Here is a 19,147-nt window from a genome sequence, read left to right on the forward strand (position 1 = left end):
TATTGTGAACATGGATATACACTTATTTCTCCAAGACTCTGCTTTTTTTTTTTTTAAATAAGATTTAATTTCTTTATTCTAGAGAGAGAGAGAGCTCAGGGGGAAGAGCAGAGGGAGAGGTATAAGCAGACTCCACGCTGAGCTTGGAGCCTGACGTGGGACTTGATCTCAGGACCGTGAGATCATGACCTGAGCCAAAACCAAGAGTTGGGCACTTAACTGACTGAGCCACTGAGGTGCCCTGAGACTCTGCTTTTAATTCTAATGGGTGTATACCCAGAACTGGAATTGCTGGATCATATTGCTTATATACAGTTTTGGGGGGAACCTCCATACTGTTTTTTCACAGTAGCTGTACCATACCACCAGCCACGTACATGGTTCCAGAGTCTCCACATTCTTTCCAACACTTATTTTCTGTCTTTTTGGTAGTAGTCATCCTGATGGGTGTGAACGGTTACCTCATTATAGTTTTGATTTGCATTTCCCAAACAACCAATGACGTTGAGCATCTCTCCATTGGTATGTCTTTGAAGAATTGTCTATTAATTGGGTTGGTTTTTTTGTTGTTGTTGAGTTTCTTTTCTCATTTTTATTGACTTTTCTCTAGTATTAATCTGCTTTTTTTCTATTTGCTGATTTAGATCTCCTGGTCCTTTGATTTTATACGGCCTCTGTTTATTATAGTTCCAGCTGTCCCCCATCATTCTTGGCACCCCAAGCCCAATACTCTAAGTCCCTTTGTAATTCTCCCTTTATAATTAGTCCATTGGGAGGTCTTTGAGTCAAAATGTTTTTCACTTCCTGTTTATATGCCAGTGACTTACTAGTCTACAAGTAGAGGATTATTTATTTATATTTAATTATATATTATTTGCTTTATGCAGTAGGTATGTTCTGAGGAAGTTGTGTAAATATTTAGTAGCTGCCAATCAGCATTTAAAATATCTGGTTTTGGGGCGCTTGGGTGGCTCAGTGGGTTAAGCCTCTGCCTTCAGCTCAGGTCGTGATCTCAGGGTCCTGGGATCGAGCCCCGCATCGGTCTCTCTGCTCATCGGGAAGCCTGCTTCCCTTCCTCTCTCTCTGCCTGCCTCTCTGCCTACTTGTGATCTCTCTCTGTCAAATAAATAAATAAAATCTTTAAAATATGTTTTTTTTTTAAATAATTTTTAATGACTCCTTTAATAATGAGAGTAACACTTTTCAAATTTATCTGCCTTGTAATTGCGTATATTTTTTATGATGGGACATACCCATTTTAGCAGTGATACAAAATTTAATTGTTAATATTAAGGTATTTTTGATTTGGTATTAATGTTAAAATATAAGAGGTGCTTGTTCTAATGTGGAGACAGGGAATTCAATTTTTGGACCAGCTGGAGAGTATATCTGCTATACTACATTGTTTATATTATGTCAGAGAAACTAAATGTTGTCTAAGTGTGGGTGTTTGTTTTTTGAAGAAAAGTACCCCGGGATTTTCTTCCTGTATTCTTTTATTTCTGTTCTCTTTTCCTCTTTTTCCTTCTACAGATATTTAGTGCACATTTATCATTTACTGGTTGGACTTTGAGGATGTAGTGGTAAACAGCAGAGGCATGTTTCTTATTCTCTTGGAACTTCTGGTCTAGTGGAACTAGCATTCTAATGTTAGAATTATTTAGCTTTCTGGGGTGGGAGGAGAGGGGGAAGTAGATAAATATATTCAGTTTAGAGTTTAAGACCATATACTGTAATAACTTTATTCACTTACATATATGGATATTACAAATTATATAGGATCGTGTAACTATAAGAGTTTTATTGTCATTACATACATTGCTTGCTTTTCTCCTTTGAACTCATCCTCATCTTCCTGTTTTTCTCACTGTTGTCTTTACTTCCTTTGACTGTTCTCTGTCCCTGACAGTACATGCACTCCACTGCTCACACAGTCCCTCCCACCTCTGCTTTGCTTTTCCCTGCTTTTCTTTTTTTTCACATTACCTTTCTTCCTCCCTGTCTGTTCCCTACATTTTTCAGAAATAGCCAAGGATCTGGAGGAGTGGGGCAAATTGGATCATTGGAGAATTTCAGTCCTACTTCCAGGACATATGGTTTTTCATTCTATTTGAAAGTTCGAGTTCTTCTGCCCTATGGTTGTATCCATGTGGGAGTACCAGGCATTCCAGCCCCTAAATTGGGGATTAAGGTTTATTACAGTGACACTTTCAACATATTTCTGTCCAGTCAGTTATTATTCTTGAAGAGATGAACAAGCAAGGAGAACAGAATAAACAGATCTCAGCTTTTCTTGGTTAGGCCTGCTGGGATCATTCTTGAGGGCCTCCCAAGGAAGACAGATTCCCACTGTTAATTGAAATTTAAATCTTGCTGTTGGTGTTGTGTTGCCAAGTGCTCTGTAAACACAAAGGGTTCAAAGGGCTCGGTAACTGTAGAGGAAGTTTTCCTACTGACATACAAATTACCTGAACATGAATTGTAGTTTTGGGGACATGTTTACATTAAGCATTGCTTAGAGAAGGAATCATGGAGAAAGACTTATACTAGAAAGAATTATGTGAGAATCCATCTTTTTTAAGATTTTAAAAATTATTTTTATTAACATATAATTATTATTTGCCCCAGGGGTACAGGTCTGGGAATCATCAGGCTTACACAATTCACAGCACTCACCATGGCACATACCCTCCAATGTCCATAACCCAACCACCCTCTCCCTACCCCTCCACCCCCACAGCAACCCTCAGTTTGTTTGTTTTGTGAGATTAAGAGTCTTTCATGGTTTGTCTCCTTCCTGGTCCCATCTTATTTCGTTTTTTCCTTCCCTACCCCCCACAACCCCCTACCCTGCCTTTCAAACTTAAGATTTTAATATGTGATACTGACAAAGGCAGTATCTCTCTGTATTTGTATAGGATTGTTTACAGGACACAATTTAAATTGATTTATTAATAATTAAAAGATGGCATTTACATTTGACACTTTTCTTTGACTGTGATCCATAGGATAAAGTGTATTTTGCATTGTGACCCGTTTTGCACATGCATAGGTAAGTACTGGTTTATATAAGGTTTGTTTCCGTTGTATGGGTCTTCTCTTCTACTTCCACCTTTCATTCAAAAAAAGAATAGGTAATCCAAATCCATTACATTGGTTTAATGACTCAGAATTGGATTGCAACTTGTATGTATAGAGCAAGAATCACTGTAGCAGGTTTTGGATGTCATATGCTTCCACTGTTGCCACGTAGTAGTGGGTGTGACCTTGTGTTGGAGAGACCTTGTGTTGGAGACTTGTGAATCCTGATTAGTTTTGTTATCTATGATTAGTAGAAATGGATTCTCATCTGTCCACTTCACATTTATTGTTAAGATCAGATAAGATAATGTAAATGAGCAATACGTGTAAAATAGTAAATACTATAGAAATATTAGGTAGCATTATTAAATTAACTTTGAAGTCTCATATTGAGACTCTAAGTTCAAATTCTTGCAGGAGGTGCTATATAATAATATTTACCAATGTCACTTAAGGAGCTTTGGCTGTGGAAAGGCTCAGACAATCCTGGCTTTATTTTAGGGAATCTAGTAGGGTTGGAGTTATTGGGGTTCTTACTCAGTACCCAAAGGAGTTTACTACCAGCCAGGGTAGGTTCCAGAAAGCTTTTAAGCCCTTGCCGAGAAGACCTTTGCAGCCTCTACTGGAAACCATGTAAATGTAAGGAGCCCATGAAAGCAGGGGTACATGTGCATCCTCCTTTCTACCCTCAAGGTAGACTGATGTTTTCTTCTTCATTTTCACTATATACTAGCTCAGTCATAGAAACCATGATTTGTAAGAGCATAGAATGAGCTGCTTTTCTGGGGCAGGGAATTCATATCATCAGTGGACCCCCTGAAATTGCACTTAAATATTGATGTTTGTTCAGATGTGTGTTTTTCTGCTGCAAGTTCATAATTTTTAAGTGACCCAAAAAGATTCAGAACTGTGGGTCTCAGTAGTAGTATCAGTGCCTCTCAAGCGGGTTTGTTATGTTGTATATTTAGGATATGATTTTGTTTACTATTCATCACAGCATATCACTGTTCTGTATTTTAATCTGGAGCCAGTAAACAGATCTGTATATGATTCCTCCCCCCACCATAGTCTTTTATTACTAGAAAGGTTTTTTTTAGGTATGTCTAGTTACTGTCCAAATTTCCTCATCACTGACTAAAAAAAAATTTTATTTCTCTGAATTCTCATCACCTTTTCAATGACCGTCTTGTGGAACTTTTAACTTACTATGTATTATCATAGCTAGTATGTAATTGTCTTATTCCCCTTACCAGATGTCAGTTTGAAATGCGAGTGTGGGGGCGCCTGGGTGGCTCAGTGGGTTAGGCCACTGCCTTCGGCTCGGGTCGTGATCTCGGAGTCCTGGGATCGGGCCCCGCATCGGGCTCTCTGCTCGGCGGGGAGCCTGCTTCCTCCTCTCTCTCTGCCTGCCTCTCTCCCTACTTGTGATCTCTCTGTCAAATAAATAAAAATAAAATCTTTAAAAAAAAAAAAAAAAAAAAAAAAAGAAATGCGAGTGTGTTTCATCTTTGTGTGTCTAATTGAACCTAGCAGAATGACTTATACATGAGAGCATCCAATAAATATTTTTGTTGAATATGTGTTCAGTTCCATTTCCTATCTCAAAGGTACTTCTGTGGTGTAAATACTGAAATCTGGCAGGCTCAGATTCTACTTTCTTACAATAATAAATGTACTTATAACTTAGAATCTAAGATTCAGTGAAATAAATTAAAAAATGAAACTAAGTAAATGCTAATCAAATGCAACTTGAAAGACTTATCATTACTTATAGCTTGCCTTAGTAAAAGCACAGTTTATTTATTTAAAATTTAAATTTTAAATTGTAATTTTTTTTGTACTTTAGATCCTGTTTCTTTGTTGAAGGAGATCAGAAGGACTTAACTGAGCACCCTTAGCACTGGCCTCTGGACAGTAGTTTTGGTTTGCTAATGGGAACGTAATTGCTAAGCCTTATTGAAGACTTATGTCTTAAAAGCAGTCATATAGATATACTGTACTAGTTATAGTAAGTTTTGTTTTGTTTTGAAACCAGTCAGAGAAACCATTTAGGCTAGAGACCTGAGCTAGTATTAATTTTAGAAGACAAAAAATGTAGGGGTGTGTGTGTGTGTGTGTGTGTGTGTGTGTGTGTGTGTGTGTGTATGTGTGTGTGTTGGGAGGTTGGGAGATATCTGAAGGGGGGAGGTAATGACTCTGTAATTCAAGTATATAATACTTTAAAAGTTCATATTTTTGGAGAAAATGCTATCTATAGCAAATTTGCTTTCAGAATTATGACTGGACAGACATATTTTTGAAAACTGAAGATAGATAAGCTATAATTGACTTAAAATATATGTTTTTTAGTTAAATTCCTGCAGAATAGAATTCTTCAGCTGTCCTAGAGGATTGATTGCAGATTAGATTTTTATACTAACTCATACTAACTTTGTTTTCATTATAACTTTTACATAAATAGAATCATCTTCATTACATCTGGGATCATTTAAATAGCAAAACTACATGTAGTTGTGCTATATATTGAAAGGTAAGGGATAAATGATCAGAGATAACTTTATAAGCATTGTAGTAAGTGACTTACAAACTGAAGGTCACCATCTTAATTGGAAGGTTTGCGAATCTCTTAAATTCTGTGATCAAATGAGTGATATCAAAGAAAGAAGCAATTTAACATAACAATTGTGGCTTACACTGAACATATGTTCCTGTTAATAGGTTGCATTATGGTCTTTAAGGACTTGTATGTAGTTAGTACATTTTGGTTCATTTGATACCCACAGTTTTTCTTAATTTTTATTAGTGAGTTGTTACAGTGGTTAACAAGAAATACACAGATTTAAGTTGCAATAGTTTTCCCAGGGTTATATGATCTAACTTCACAAGCTTCCTGGACATATGTAGATGCTTTTCTATTTTGCTTTAGTTATGACATACAATTGATATAGGCAAGCATGAAAGCTTGGGCAAATTTTCATTGCTTTTTCTGGATCTTGCTCAGGTTCTGTGGTATTTATGTAAAGCACAATTTTGTTACTTGGGAATGCATGTTGAAATTATCATGTGCACTATTTTGCTGTAGGCCCGTTGGCACTGCCACAAAGGTAATACACTGCCAGTAGGCCATTTCCTTGTCGGCTGCATTTACAATTTAATAGAAATATTACATGACTTTTTAAACAAGTGTTTTGGCAGGGAGGAAATGGCAGATTCCATACAAACAAGCATAGCTTCCTTTCCTTAACCACACTCCAGCTACTCAAGAAATTGTACTCGGTTTCACGTGTGGGGGTTTGGGGGTAGAATGGGAAGTCAGGTTGAAACTGGAATGACATTGATATTTACTATAAAATAGTTATGTATTTTTAACTGCTGGAGTTTATTACTATGTAGTTTCAGTGAGTAGCAACCAATATATTTCTGAATTAGAGCTGAGGTTATTTTTATGTAGTTCACCTGGCTGGGAATGTCTGGTTTTGATTGGTTGAAAAGATCAGGACCACCGGATAGGCTCTAAGATGTTAGTATTGCTTTTTATAGGTTTTTATTGGTGTGGGTTTGCTGTGTAAATTGGGCCTTTATGACATTTGCATAAACACTACTTCTTTCATATCAACTGTGGTTGTGTCCTAAGGATGAATCAGTTTGGGGGTTAGAGAATATTGAAAGAAAATTTGGGAGACTTCTTAGCACTGATATAAAACAATGGATTCCCCGCATATCTTTTGGTCCATTTATTTTAGTTCTCTGTTATGTGTTTCAAACTTGAAAGGTCACATTTACAATTTTTTAGACTTGCTATTCCATCCTATTTTTTTTTTTTTTAACGTACCGCTCCACTCTTATTTTATTTAGTTTTTTGGATTTTAAATCACTTACAGTTTTGGATAAAATGCTGACCTCTTTAATTCTAAAATATTTTATACTTTTGGAAACTGTCTATATCAAAATAAATTAATTAAAAAATTTATACTTTTCAGCATTTATTGTGGCCACCTTCTATATTTTGTGTAGATCCCAGCTCTTTTTCTGTAGGGAAAGAACAGTTTATAGTTAGGCCTTTCCCCTTTTCTTATTGCTTCTGACTTCTTAGCCAGCCTACCTGGCAGCTGTAGTAAGTTACGCCGCTGTGGTGTGGTAGAGACTGGCATTGGGTGTGTTCTTATAGCCATCACAGCATTGGCTTTTGCTATTTTCCATGTTTCAGTTTGTTGGTAATGGACATATGGACATCATATGTTCCACAGAGTACTGTACGAAGCCAATTTGAACTGTTTCCATTTGCCTCAAGTCCAATCATGATATTTATTTTTCCATGGCACTTACCCAGATTATCCATACCTCCTGCTTAGCTTGTGTCACTGCCACCACTGTATTTCTTCTGATTGCCTCCATTTTTTCACAGTATCTAATTGCCTACTCCCTCTTAGCTTTCTTTGCACAGCATTGATTGATGTTTATAGAATACCCAAGATCTTTTAGATAATAGATACTCAGGTGCATAGTAGTACAATATTCAGCTTGTTTTTTGTTTAAACATAAGGAAAGTTTTATATGCAGCCTCATTGACTGGAATTGAATATTCTAGTGGAAAATTTAGAAGAGTAACAGTATGGTTTCAGACAATATTGCTTGCTTTTTTTTTTTTTATATCAACAGTAACAGCAGTATGATCTCCCCAAGTCCCTTTAATATATTAATTCAGGCCATAATTCTATTCCTAAATTTTGAAGGGAAGATCCTAGATGCTTCCTTTTAGGCTTGAGAAAATACAACTATGTTATTGTTTACCATAGCTGTTCTGCAGCTCTCTAGCCCTCTGTAAAGTCATTTTAAGTGTTGATTTTCAGAGTATGAATAAATGAGTTGCTGTCATTCGTGACATTTGGCACACCATTACTGTGACTGGGAAGCTTTGCTTTTTACAGGAATGCATTTGTTCATTCATTCAGATACTTATTGAACACCTGCCACATACTGGTGACTGTTCTAGGTGTTGAGGATGTAGCAATAAGAAAAAGATGAGGGACGCCTGGGTGGCTCAGTGGGTTAAAGCCTCTGCCTTTGGCTCAGGTCACGATCCCAGAGTCCTGGGATCAAGCCCCACATCAGGCTCTCTGCTCGGCAGGGAGCCTGCTTTCTCCTCTCTCTCTGCCTGCCTTTCTGCCAACTTGTGATCTCTGTCTGTCAAATAAATAAAACCTTAAAAAAAAAAAAGATGAAAATTTCTCTTTATTGAGCTTATATTCTAATGAGGGAGAGAGATAATAAAGAAGAGAAACACAGCATCTATTATGTTAGATAGCAAGAAGTCCTACAGTAGAAAAAATAAAGAAGGGAAGTGAGAGAGGAAATCTCAAGCGTGGTTGATGTGTTAGGTTTCCTCATTGAGAAGATGACATTTGAATACAAACATGAAGGAAATGATGATATCTGGGTGAGAAAATACCAGGTAGAGGCAACTAACTGCAAAGTTAGTGTTCCTCAAGTGGGAGTGTCCCAGGCAACTCATGGCACAGATTAGACGCTTGAAGATTCCAGTAAATACTTAGACTTTCTTTTGAATGAGATGAGAAATCACTGAGGATTTCTGTGTACAGGAGAGACATAAGGATACCCTGAAGAGTTATGAGGGTGGAATCACATAAACTAGTTTAGTGGGCTTATGTAAACCAACCAAGAGGTGGTGGTGGCTAGGAAGAGGATGGTAGAAGGAGTGAAGATAGTAGGAGGTCGCTGGTTTCTGGTATATTTTGAAAGTGGATGAAGAAGACTTGTTGATAGATCAAGTACATGAGAACATTGGCAATGCTAAAAAGCCACTCTATATAGCTTTTGAAAATGGCCCTTTTCCACTTTGTCAAAAATGGCAGAAAATTGGATGGAATAGAGAGTTTATTCTTCCAGGAAGCCCAGCTACAGCTGTAATGCACACGTCTGTCGTAGGAAAGAAAGAAGAAAGAAAAAAGTAAAACACTTACACTTGTTACACGTACAGGTTTACAGTTAACATTTTTATATATGGTATTCATGTTGGCTTTGCATATATATATATGCCCATGAGAACATACTGTTTTTTAACTGAAATTGAAATCATGAGATCATGTTGTTTTGTTATTTTCATTTTCCATTTAGTGCTGTGTCTTGATAACTTCCCCATATCCCTAAGTTTTTTGAATCTTAAAATATTTGAAAAATTACTTAAATACTTTCTATACATTCTGCTTTTGTGATAAAGCTTTAAAATGAGTGGTTTCTTTTTTTAAGGCAAAAGGGAACAACTTAGGTCAAGAAGCCATCATCAGTCAATAATCCTGAAGTGGGGGGCGCCTGGGTGGCTCAATGGGTTGGGCCTCTGCCTTCAGCTCAGGTCGTGATCTCAGGGTCCTGGGATCAAGCCCCACATCGGGCTCTCTGCTCAGCGGGGAGCCTGCTCACCCACCCCCCACCTGCCTCTCTGCCTACTTGTGATCTCTCCCTCTGTCAAATAAATAAATAAAATATTAAAAAAAAAGAAAAAAATAATCCTGAAGTGGGTAGAAATGTCCTTGGTTTAAATTTTTCATACTAATATTATTATCATTAATTATCATATATTACACTTTTAAAGAATGTATTATGGCAACTTTTAAATTGAAGTATAATATGTGAGTTCTCCATGGATTTTGTTTTTCTGTTTCTTTTTCTACAAGCATGATTTCTATATAGAATTTTTTAAACCTCTTTTAGAGGAAATTATTTTTGAGCTTAAGAAGCTGATATTTATATTGCAATTTATAATACTGTCTTTAACTTTGTATCAGTAAGCAGTCTTAACCAGCTGGATGATTGTATCAAGTTAAATAATTAACCATATCAGAAAACATGCAATTAATAACGAACAGATTGTTAGATACTTCCTGCTAGCAGTACAATCATTTAAAAAAGAAAACATTCTAAATGTTTTTTTCATTTAAAATGTATTTTACCTTCCAAAAAATACAAATGTGGTTTTCTTAACCTTGAACACTGATCCATGCATGTGCAGTAGGGAAGCATTACTCTTATAGCCAGCCAATTAGTTCTTGAGGTAAGTGGAATTATTCTCCAACTACCTGACTCCTTCTGGTATCTCTTATGTTTTTGGTGTTCTGCATTTATAAAATATTCTGCAAAGTTTTGAGAAGAAAAGTTTTGAAAAGTTCTGAGGAGAGAGGGTAAAAAAGTACCCCTACTTGGGGATTTCGGGGAGGAGGGTAAAAGAGAAGTCAGGGAATAGGAAAAGAATTAGGAGTTTATGGTATCTCAGGTAAGGGACAAAGTTTCAAGAAGGTGGTGATTGATGACTTTTTACAAATTCTTGTCTTTTTTTTTTTTGCCAGTATGTTGGGTAGCATGAAAAGTTTATTAGATTGGAGGTCATGGTTAACTTTCAGGAATGTGGCTCAGTGGAGTGATGGGGCAGAAGCCAGTTTCTAAGAGATCACAGAATGGATGGGGAGAACAGAAGTAGAAGCAGCACCAGTAGGAGATTCTCTTTGAGGTATTTGGGAGTGAAGGGGGAAGAGAGAATTTAGAGAAGATGTTTGAGGGTGTCAGGGTTATAGAAGGTTTTAAAAGGATGAAGGGGCTTAATCTGACTTCAGAATGAGATGGAGGATCCAGGGAGAGCATTAAAGATGTAAGGAGTGGGGCCAAGGTTGATAAACAATGAAATAAGGCTCTTGTGAAGATAGAAGGGGATGTGATTGAAGCTATAAAAGCAGCCGTTAGCCATGGGGAAAATGGATTGAAAGTATATTCTGTTTAAAAGTTGACCATCAAGTGCTATATTTTTAATAGTTCATCACTTATTGCTGCAGGAGCAATATAAACATTTTGTAAGGTTGCCAGACTTGGGCAAGGCCAGTAGGCTGAAGGGCAGTAATATTTCTGCTTAGCATGCTTGGTTTAAGAGTGCTGGTTAGCTGTCATAATGGTTTAGTCGCTTACAGAATATTCAGAAACCTCTTAGCAGGTATATTCTGACCTGCTGTGAAAGTCGTTCAGAGTGAAACCAATTTCTGAAGGACATCTCCCAACTTTTTTTTTTTTTTTTAAAGATTGTATTTATTTATTTGACAGACATAGATCACAAATAGGCAGAGAGGCAAGGCAAAGAGAGAGGAGGAAGCAGGCTCCCCGTGAAGCAGAGCCCGACGTGGGGCTCGATCCCAGAACCCTGGGGTCATGACCCGAGCTGAAGGCAGAGGCTTTAACCCACTGAGCCACTCAGGTGCCCCACATCTCCCAATTTTTGAAAAAACAGTTATTGGAGAATATACAGAACATAAAATTTACCATTTTAAGCGTTCATAAGTGTACAGTTCAATGACATATATATTCACCTTGTTGTACAACCATTATCACCATCCATTTCCAGAACTTTATTTTAAAGTTTGTTTCCTTTTTTATATCGTAAAATACATGTAACATAAAATTCAGCATTTTAACCATTAAAAAATTTTTTATTTAAGTAGGCTCCACACCCAGCATGGAGCCCACTGTGGGCTTGAACTTACAACCATGAGATCAAGACCTGCACTGAGATCAAGAGTTGGATGCTTAACCAACTGAGCCACTCAGGTGCCCCTCATTTTAACCATTTTTATTTATTTTATTTTATTTTAAAAAATATTTTATTGATTTATTTGACAGAGAGAGAGAGAGAGCGAGCGAGCATGAGCAGGGGGCAGCGGCAGGCAGAGGGAAAAGCAGTCTCCCCACTTAGCAGGGAGCCTGATGTAGGGCTTGATCTCAGGATCCTGGGATCATGACCCAAGCTGAAGGCAGCCATTCAACTGACTGAGCCTCCTAGGCGCCCCATTTTAACCATTTTTTTTTTTTTTAAGATTTTATTTATTTATTTGACAGAGAGAAATCACAAGTAAGCAGAGAGGCAGGCAGAGAGAGAGGAGGAAGCAGGCTCCCTGCTGAGCAGAAAGCCCGATGTGGGGCTCGAACCCAGGACCTGGGATCATGACCTGAGCCGAAGGCAGCGGCTTAACCCACTGAGCCACCCAGGCGCCCCTCATTTTAACCATTTTTAAATGGCTTTAAATATGTTCACTTTATTCTGCAGCCATCACCGCTGTTCACCTCTAGAACTTTTCATCATGCCAAACTGAAGCACTGTACCCATTAAACTGTAACTCCATATAACTTTCTCTCACCAGCCCTAAGTAACCACCATTCTGCTTTCTCTTTCTAGGAATTTGACTATTCTAAACACCTCATATAAGTAGAATGATATAATATTGCCTATTTGCATCTGGCTTCTTTCACTTAATAGAATGTCTTCTTCAAAGTTGATCCATGTTGTAGCACTTGTCCAGATTTTGTTCTTTTTTAAGGCTGAATAATATTTCATTGTATGTGTATACCACATTTTGTTTATTTGTTCATCTGTTTATGAATGCTTGGCATGTTTCCCTCCTTTGGCTATTTTAAATAATGGTGCTATAAACCAAGAACATGGGTGTACCTGTTTGACTTTCTGCTTTTAATTCTTCCAGATATATACCTAGAATTGCAATTTCTAGATCATATGGAAATTAATTCTATATTTAACTTTTTAATATTGTTTTCCACAACTAACCCAATTCTTCTGGTATTAGACATACAGGTTGGAAGGCATGCAGAATGTATAATTTTTTATTCAAATTTCACAGAACTCTATGTTTAGGGTAAATCATATTTAAATAATTCCAGGAAGTTAGCTGACATATTTTCATAAAGATAACATTTAAAAAAATAATAATCTTTATAGTCATGAAGTTCTTTCTCATAGCACATGCGGTGTAATGCTGTTAGCAATGTTGATGTGTGATGAAGAATGTAGAATGCTTTATTTCCCACAAACCTTGTTCATTTGAACTATTTTTATTCATAAAGCACTTAATATGTATTTTTCATCATTTGTTAAACTTTAGCTATTTAAAAAAAGCTTGACCTAAACTCTTCCTTTTGAACAAGTAAAGGTCACATGTGTGATGTCCCAGTTCTTTGACCAACCTCAAAGTATAATAATTGAAAGTTTATTCCAGTAATTTAATTTCATATTAAAATTATTTATGGCAGCTTTCTTTTGTGTTTATAAATGTATTTTTGAAATGCAGTTATCATTCTCAACAGAAACCTTTTGTAACACATTGAATGGAAGTTTGTAAGATAAACATTAGGCATGACAAAGAAAACAAAAAGACAGCCTTCTAACAGTAAAGAAAATATGTGAGGCAAAGAAGTGGAAAATATGAACTGTTCTCTTGCTTTTGGAATATTTCATGGTTTTTCTTTAGAGATAGAGTAGAAAGTGCCTCATAGTTTCTCCTAGTAGCTTTTTATTTGAGATGAAAAGTTTTCAGACTTGATGTCTTGCTGCTGTTATAATTAATTGATAGTTTGGGAGCTGACTCTAATCTCATTTATTGACATAGTCTCCCTAAACTAGCATAGATCCTTCAAGTTTGGAACATAGAATGCTTTTTTTCTCTACTCATATCTTTTTTTTTTTTTTTTTTTTTGCCCTTAAACAAGAACGTGAATTAGTGATCTCTGATAGCTACAAACTACAGCCTTATGAATTAATGTCCTTTTTAAATTTGCTTTCCCTGGGCTGATCTAGTTTTTAATTCCCATTTTGTCTTCCATTATGAAGAATTTTTCTGATTTATTGAAAATAAATTGAAAAAATGAATTAAAATAAAATAAATTGAAAATTCCATTGAGTTTGTAAATATATGTGTGAGTCCTTCAATGGCATTTTACATATAATATTATTTTAACATCTTGGGTGTAACAATATATTTATAATTTGTGGGCTAAAATTTACAGTATGTTTTTTCAGTTGTCATTTTATGTGTATTTTCTTATTAATTTAGCTCCTTTTTTCCTAGATAGTTAAACATATAAGTACTGTATGTCAAAAATTACACTTACAACTTGGATAACATGAAATAGTAAATATCCACAATAATATTTTAGTTTCCTTTTTTATATATGTATTTTCTGTGTGAGTATATTTTTTGGCAGAAATGATAGATGGATAGGATAGATAGGATAGATCCTGATAGATGAATTATATAATTTCATGCTAAAATTAAATGAAATAAAATTGTTACAGTGAATACTTAAAAATAAACATAAAACTCTAAGCCAATATATATAATTTGAATTTTTGGAATATAGCGTAGTATCCTATATATTTACTAGTTTTTGTGGCATGGATAATAATTATTATAGCTGCCATTTGTTGAACTTCTCAATGCCTATCAGTTTTAAAGGTATCAATAAATAGTTTATTAGGGCACCTGGGTGGCTCACTCATTAAGCGTCTGCCTTCGGCTCAGGTTGTGATCCCAGGGTCCTAGGATCAAACCCCACGTCGGGGACCCTGCTCAGTGGGGAGCCTGCTTCTTCCTCTCCCACTGCTGCTCCCACTGCTTGTACTCTCTCTCTCTCTGTCAAATAAATAAAATCTTTGGGAAAAAAAATCATTTTTTAATTCTTTCTTTTTAAATACAAATTTATTGAGATGAAATTCATGTAACATAAAATTAACCATTCTAAGTCGAATGGGTCAGTGTTTAGTATCTTCACAGTGTTGTGCAACTACCACCTCTGTGTACTCTAAAATATTTTCATCCCTCCAAAACAGAACTCAGTACTCATTAAACATTTTGTCCTCATATACTCCTTCCTCCAGAACTTGGCAGCCGCCAGTCTGCATTCTGTCTCTGTGGACTTACTTATTGTGGACATTTCATGTGAACAGAATTGTGCAATATATTTAGTCTTTTGTGATAGGCTTCTTTCATTTAGCATATGTTTTCAAGGTTTATCCATGTTGTAACATGTCAGTACTTTGTCTTTATGGTTGTGTTCTAGATATTTTGTATGCACTCATGTTTAATCCCCACAACGATCCTATGAAGTAAGTGTTATGGTTATCTACAGCTTCTAGATGGTAACATTAAGGCATTGAAAGATTGAATAGTAATTGGAAGAACTAGGATTAGAATCCAGGGAGTGGACTCTAGGTCCTTAACCTAGATGTTAGATAATACTGCATTCATCCTTGCATGAAGTAGACCCTAAGTATTTACAGAACTAAATTGAAAAGGGAATTCTGTGACAATTGGAAAAATTTAAGTAGTATAACTGAATGTGTGGGCCCTGAGAAAGCTTAGAAGCCATACATGAAATTCAAACTTTAATTATGGATATTTTCTTCTTGATACTCTGATATTTTGGGAGCTAAATAATACCCAAAGTCAATAATGTGTTGTGGTTTTTTGTTTGTTTTTTGTTTTGTTTTGTTTTTAAGAAACACAACAAAGTGTGGTAGCTGCCTCTTAGAGCTCTGAAGCATTTTACAATTATATGGCTTCTTTTTATGTAAAATTTAAGCCTGCATCAAAAGTTCTCCGAAAACGTCATCCCTCGCCCCCTGCCCCCCAAACAGTAATAGTTTGGTGATCAGAATGTGCCAGAATTTGGCAGTTTCCTGGAATTCTGATCACTAACCTTGTTACCACCTAGCTTTCCACTTCTTTGTTTGAGAAAAGTTAAATTATCTTAAATAACCTTTTACTCTTGAATTATATGGTTCGGCTAGTAGAGAAAGCATTCTTTTGATCTACTGACATAATTGCTTGAAACCTTTGGAGAAATAAGGATTTCTTTTATAGGTCTTTGCTCTTAGCTGAACTTTGAGTATAAGAAAACAAAACACAACTCAGACCTTTTTCTTTTCTAAATCTGCTAGAGCCTGTGGAAGAGATGGTGACATTGTCTAGGTAAATTAGCTTTTCTTTCCCCCAGATGAATTTAGGCGATTGTTCTAGGTACAAAGTCTCCATGTAAAGAGCCCTTCTATTCTTACAGACCATCTTCTAATTTCTGAGGTAATGTTTCTGAAAGTCAAACAGTTGACAGAAATGTTTTAAGACATGCTTCCCATTCCAGAGAACTTTATTACACAGTTTCTAATTTCATTTACCTTCTTGATAATACATTTTTTCATTTTGTACATATTCTTTAATATTGACTGATTTTTTCACACATTTATTTAAACACAATGTTGACTGGCTTAGATTTATTAAGCTTCTAACTGAGGCTAAGACTAAGGCTTTGACATTAAAGCTTGTGATTCCTATTTGCATCTAGATTGTTATTTCTTATCACAAGTCAGTACTTTTTATTTTTCTTTTTTCATTTCTTTTTTATACATTTCAGTAAGTACTAATTTTCAAATATTTGTCAACATGAAACCCTTGTAAAGGGTTGAGTCGTTATCTGTAACTACAGTTATCTATTAGAGATATAGATGGAAGGACTTAATGATTGAAGGATGCTGGGATCTAGAGCCTTCTCTGAGCATCTGTTTTGCCAGTGACTTATTTCTTCTCTCATGTGAAAGGCATCCTGAATCTTTTCTGTCTTCAGATGTCTTTGAAGGGCTAAGCCATAAAAAGAACAGTGTATGAGGAAGGAGATAAGTGAAGGAAAGGAAGGAGTGGAAGATTTATTTGACTCATGTGTTATAGGGAGTGGTACTGAAAGTTCAGTTGTGCAGACATGTTCCTTGATTCTGTTGTAGGCTCTATTCTCCCTTACTTATTCATGGATTTTTGGGGTGGTTCCACTTGATTATCTGTGTGAAGCACTCTAAGAAGACATGGTAGAAAGTTCTAAATGTGTTCTAAAATTTCTATCATCAATTTTGGAAGATTGCTGCTTTTTTGGCAAACAAATATTTTAGTTGAATTTATTTTCTTTACCTTCTTACTTTTTGAAAGGATGTACAGAAAAATGTTAGGTTATACAAAGGACAAGTGTTCCTGCGTTTGAACCAACCAAATACACACATCTGAAACTTAGCTAAGGGTATTTTGTGAATTTGACATTATGGTCATTTAGTACTAGAGGAGTCTTTCTCAGATCACAGAACTTTAGGGTACTTTATGTTTGGGTTGCTGTAACATACCCTGGTTCTAGAAGGAAGAGTTACTTCTAACTCTTTTGGGAAAGTAATTCAAATCAGAAATCTAGGCCAATAGATTTGATGTGTTTTTATGAGATAGTAGAGAATGTGAGAAAAAAAGTAAAAAATTAGATCTCTAAAATATGAAGAATGAAGTTTAAGTATTTTTCTTAGGTAATGCATTGCTTAAGAGATTAAATAAACCATTAATGAATTGAGGCTACTTTGTTTATGGTTAATTTTTTTTTGTTAATGAACTCAGATTCAGAATAAGATGTAAAATACCAACTAGATAATCAAATATCCAAGTCTTGATTTTAAGTCTTCTTATATGAATCATAAGAGAAGATTAATTTTAGCATGTGTAATCAAGTAGCAGAAGCAGTTTGAAAGCTGGACACAATTGAAATATAATTGGAATTAAATAGAAAACATTTACTTCATATTTCTAAATGAGGTTTTAATTAAAGTAAAATTGGCTCATCTTTTTTTGACATTTCTCTGAGAAGGAAATTTGAAACACACTTCAGTTGATGGTTGGCTTTCTCTGACTTTGATTAATCACTTCCAAAGTAAGCAGTAGACCAGTATAGTAATTTTATAATTATACACAAGTGAGATTATTTGAAACTTTAGCTAACATAACTGTAAAGGAAGTTTTACATTGGTCAACTTTATATAATACTGTGTATTTTTCTTTTATGATTCAAATACTTACAAGTGCTAATCTAAAAAAAGTTCTATTATTTTTGCATATAATTTCATGGGGGAGAATTTTAAACTAGAAATACTAGTTTCAGACACATTTAACTATTAATACTGAAAACTTTAAGTTTTTCAGAAAACTAGCTGATAGAATACTCAGCGTGGTTAAATACTGGAAAGCATTCAACTAAGGAAGCTCACTGTAAGCTGTGTTTACACACTAATAAACCAACTTATGTTTCTGTAGAGCACTGCTAAAAATAAAATGTTCTACTGTCTGGAAGATTTGAAATAACAATGGCATCTGATTTATTTATAATCAGAATAAAAGAACTCCCATCCATGCAGGGTGACATGCCCCTACAAGTTTGAAAACTTTTCGAGTGTCAAGACTGATACAAAGACAAATTATTTTCTACTTACTACTTTAGAATGTGTATCTCATCTTACCTGTATATCGAGAGTCGTATTTGAGAACAAAACACTTAACTCTTTCTGAAAGGCTTAGCGATTCTTATCAAGCACATCCATCTATATGCAATATTACCTATCTAAAAATTTCTTACAAACTCATTTCTTAGAATAAAACTTTTAGCAAAATAGGGGCACCTGGGTGGCTCAGTCGGTTAAGCATCAGACTCTTGATTTGGCTCAGGTCATGATCTCAGGATTGTGAGCCACCTGGGTGGCTCAGTTGGTTAAGCATCTGTCTTTAGCTTAGGTCATGATCCCAGGGTCCTGGATTGAGTCCTACATTGGGCTCCCTGTTCAGCAGGGAGTTTGCTTCTCCCTCTCCTTCTGCCCCTCCCCCCTGCTTGTGTGCCCTCTCTGTCTCTCTCTTACACTCTCAAATAAATAAATAAAATCTTAAAAAAAAAAAAAAGAACTTATCAAACGCAACACCCAAAAACCAAATAATCCACCTAAGAAATGGGCAGGAGATGTGAATAGACACTTGCCCAAAGAAGACTTCCAGATGGCTCACAGACATACGAAAAGATGCTCAGTGTCACTTATCATCAGGTAAATACAAATCAAAAACACAATATGATACCACGTCACGCTTGTCAGAATGGCTAAAATTAACAACTCAGGAAACAACAGATGTGGGTAAGGATGCAGAGAAGGGGGAAACCTTTTGCATTGTTGGTGGGAATGCAAACTGGTACAGCCACTTTGGAAAACAGTATGGAGATTCCTCAAAAAGTTAAAACTAGAACAACTCTATGACCCAGCAACTTCACTACTAGGTATTTACCCAAAGGATTTATAAATGCTGATTTGAAGGGGTACATGCACCCTAATGTTTATGCCAGCACTATCAACAATAGCCAAATTATGGGAAGAGCCCAAATGTCC

At 35.8% G+C, this 19,147-nt stretch overlaps 1 protein-coding gene across 2 annotated transcripts in view; it reads left to right on the forward strand.

Moving 5' to 3' along the window:
• Positions 1–19,147, forward strand: part of LOC111146471 (serine/threonine kinase 3) — a 269,794-nt gene that overhangs the window by 97,941 nt on the left and 152,706 nt on the right. The gene's annotated exons all lie outside the window — the stretch shown is intronic.

The sequence above is a fragment of the Enhydra lutris genome, unplaced genomic scaffold (assembly GCF_002288905.1).
Source record: "Enhydra lutris kenyoni isolate GAN:26980312 unplaced genomic scaffold, ASM228890v2 scaffoldscaffold14, whole genome shotgun sequence".
Classification (NCBI taxonomy): domain Eukaryota; kingdom Metazoa; phylum Chordata; class Mammalia; order Carnivora; family Mustelidae; genus Enhydra; species Enhydra lutris.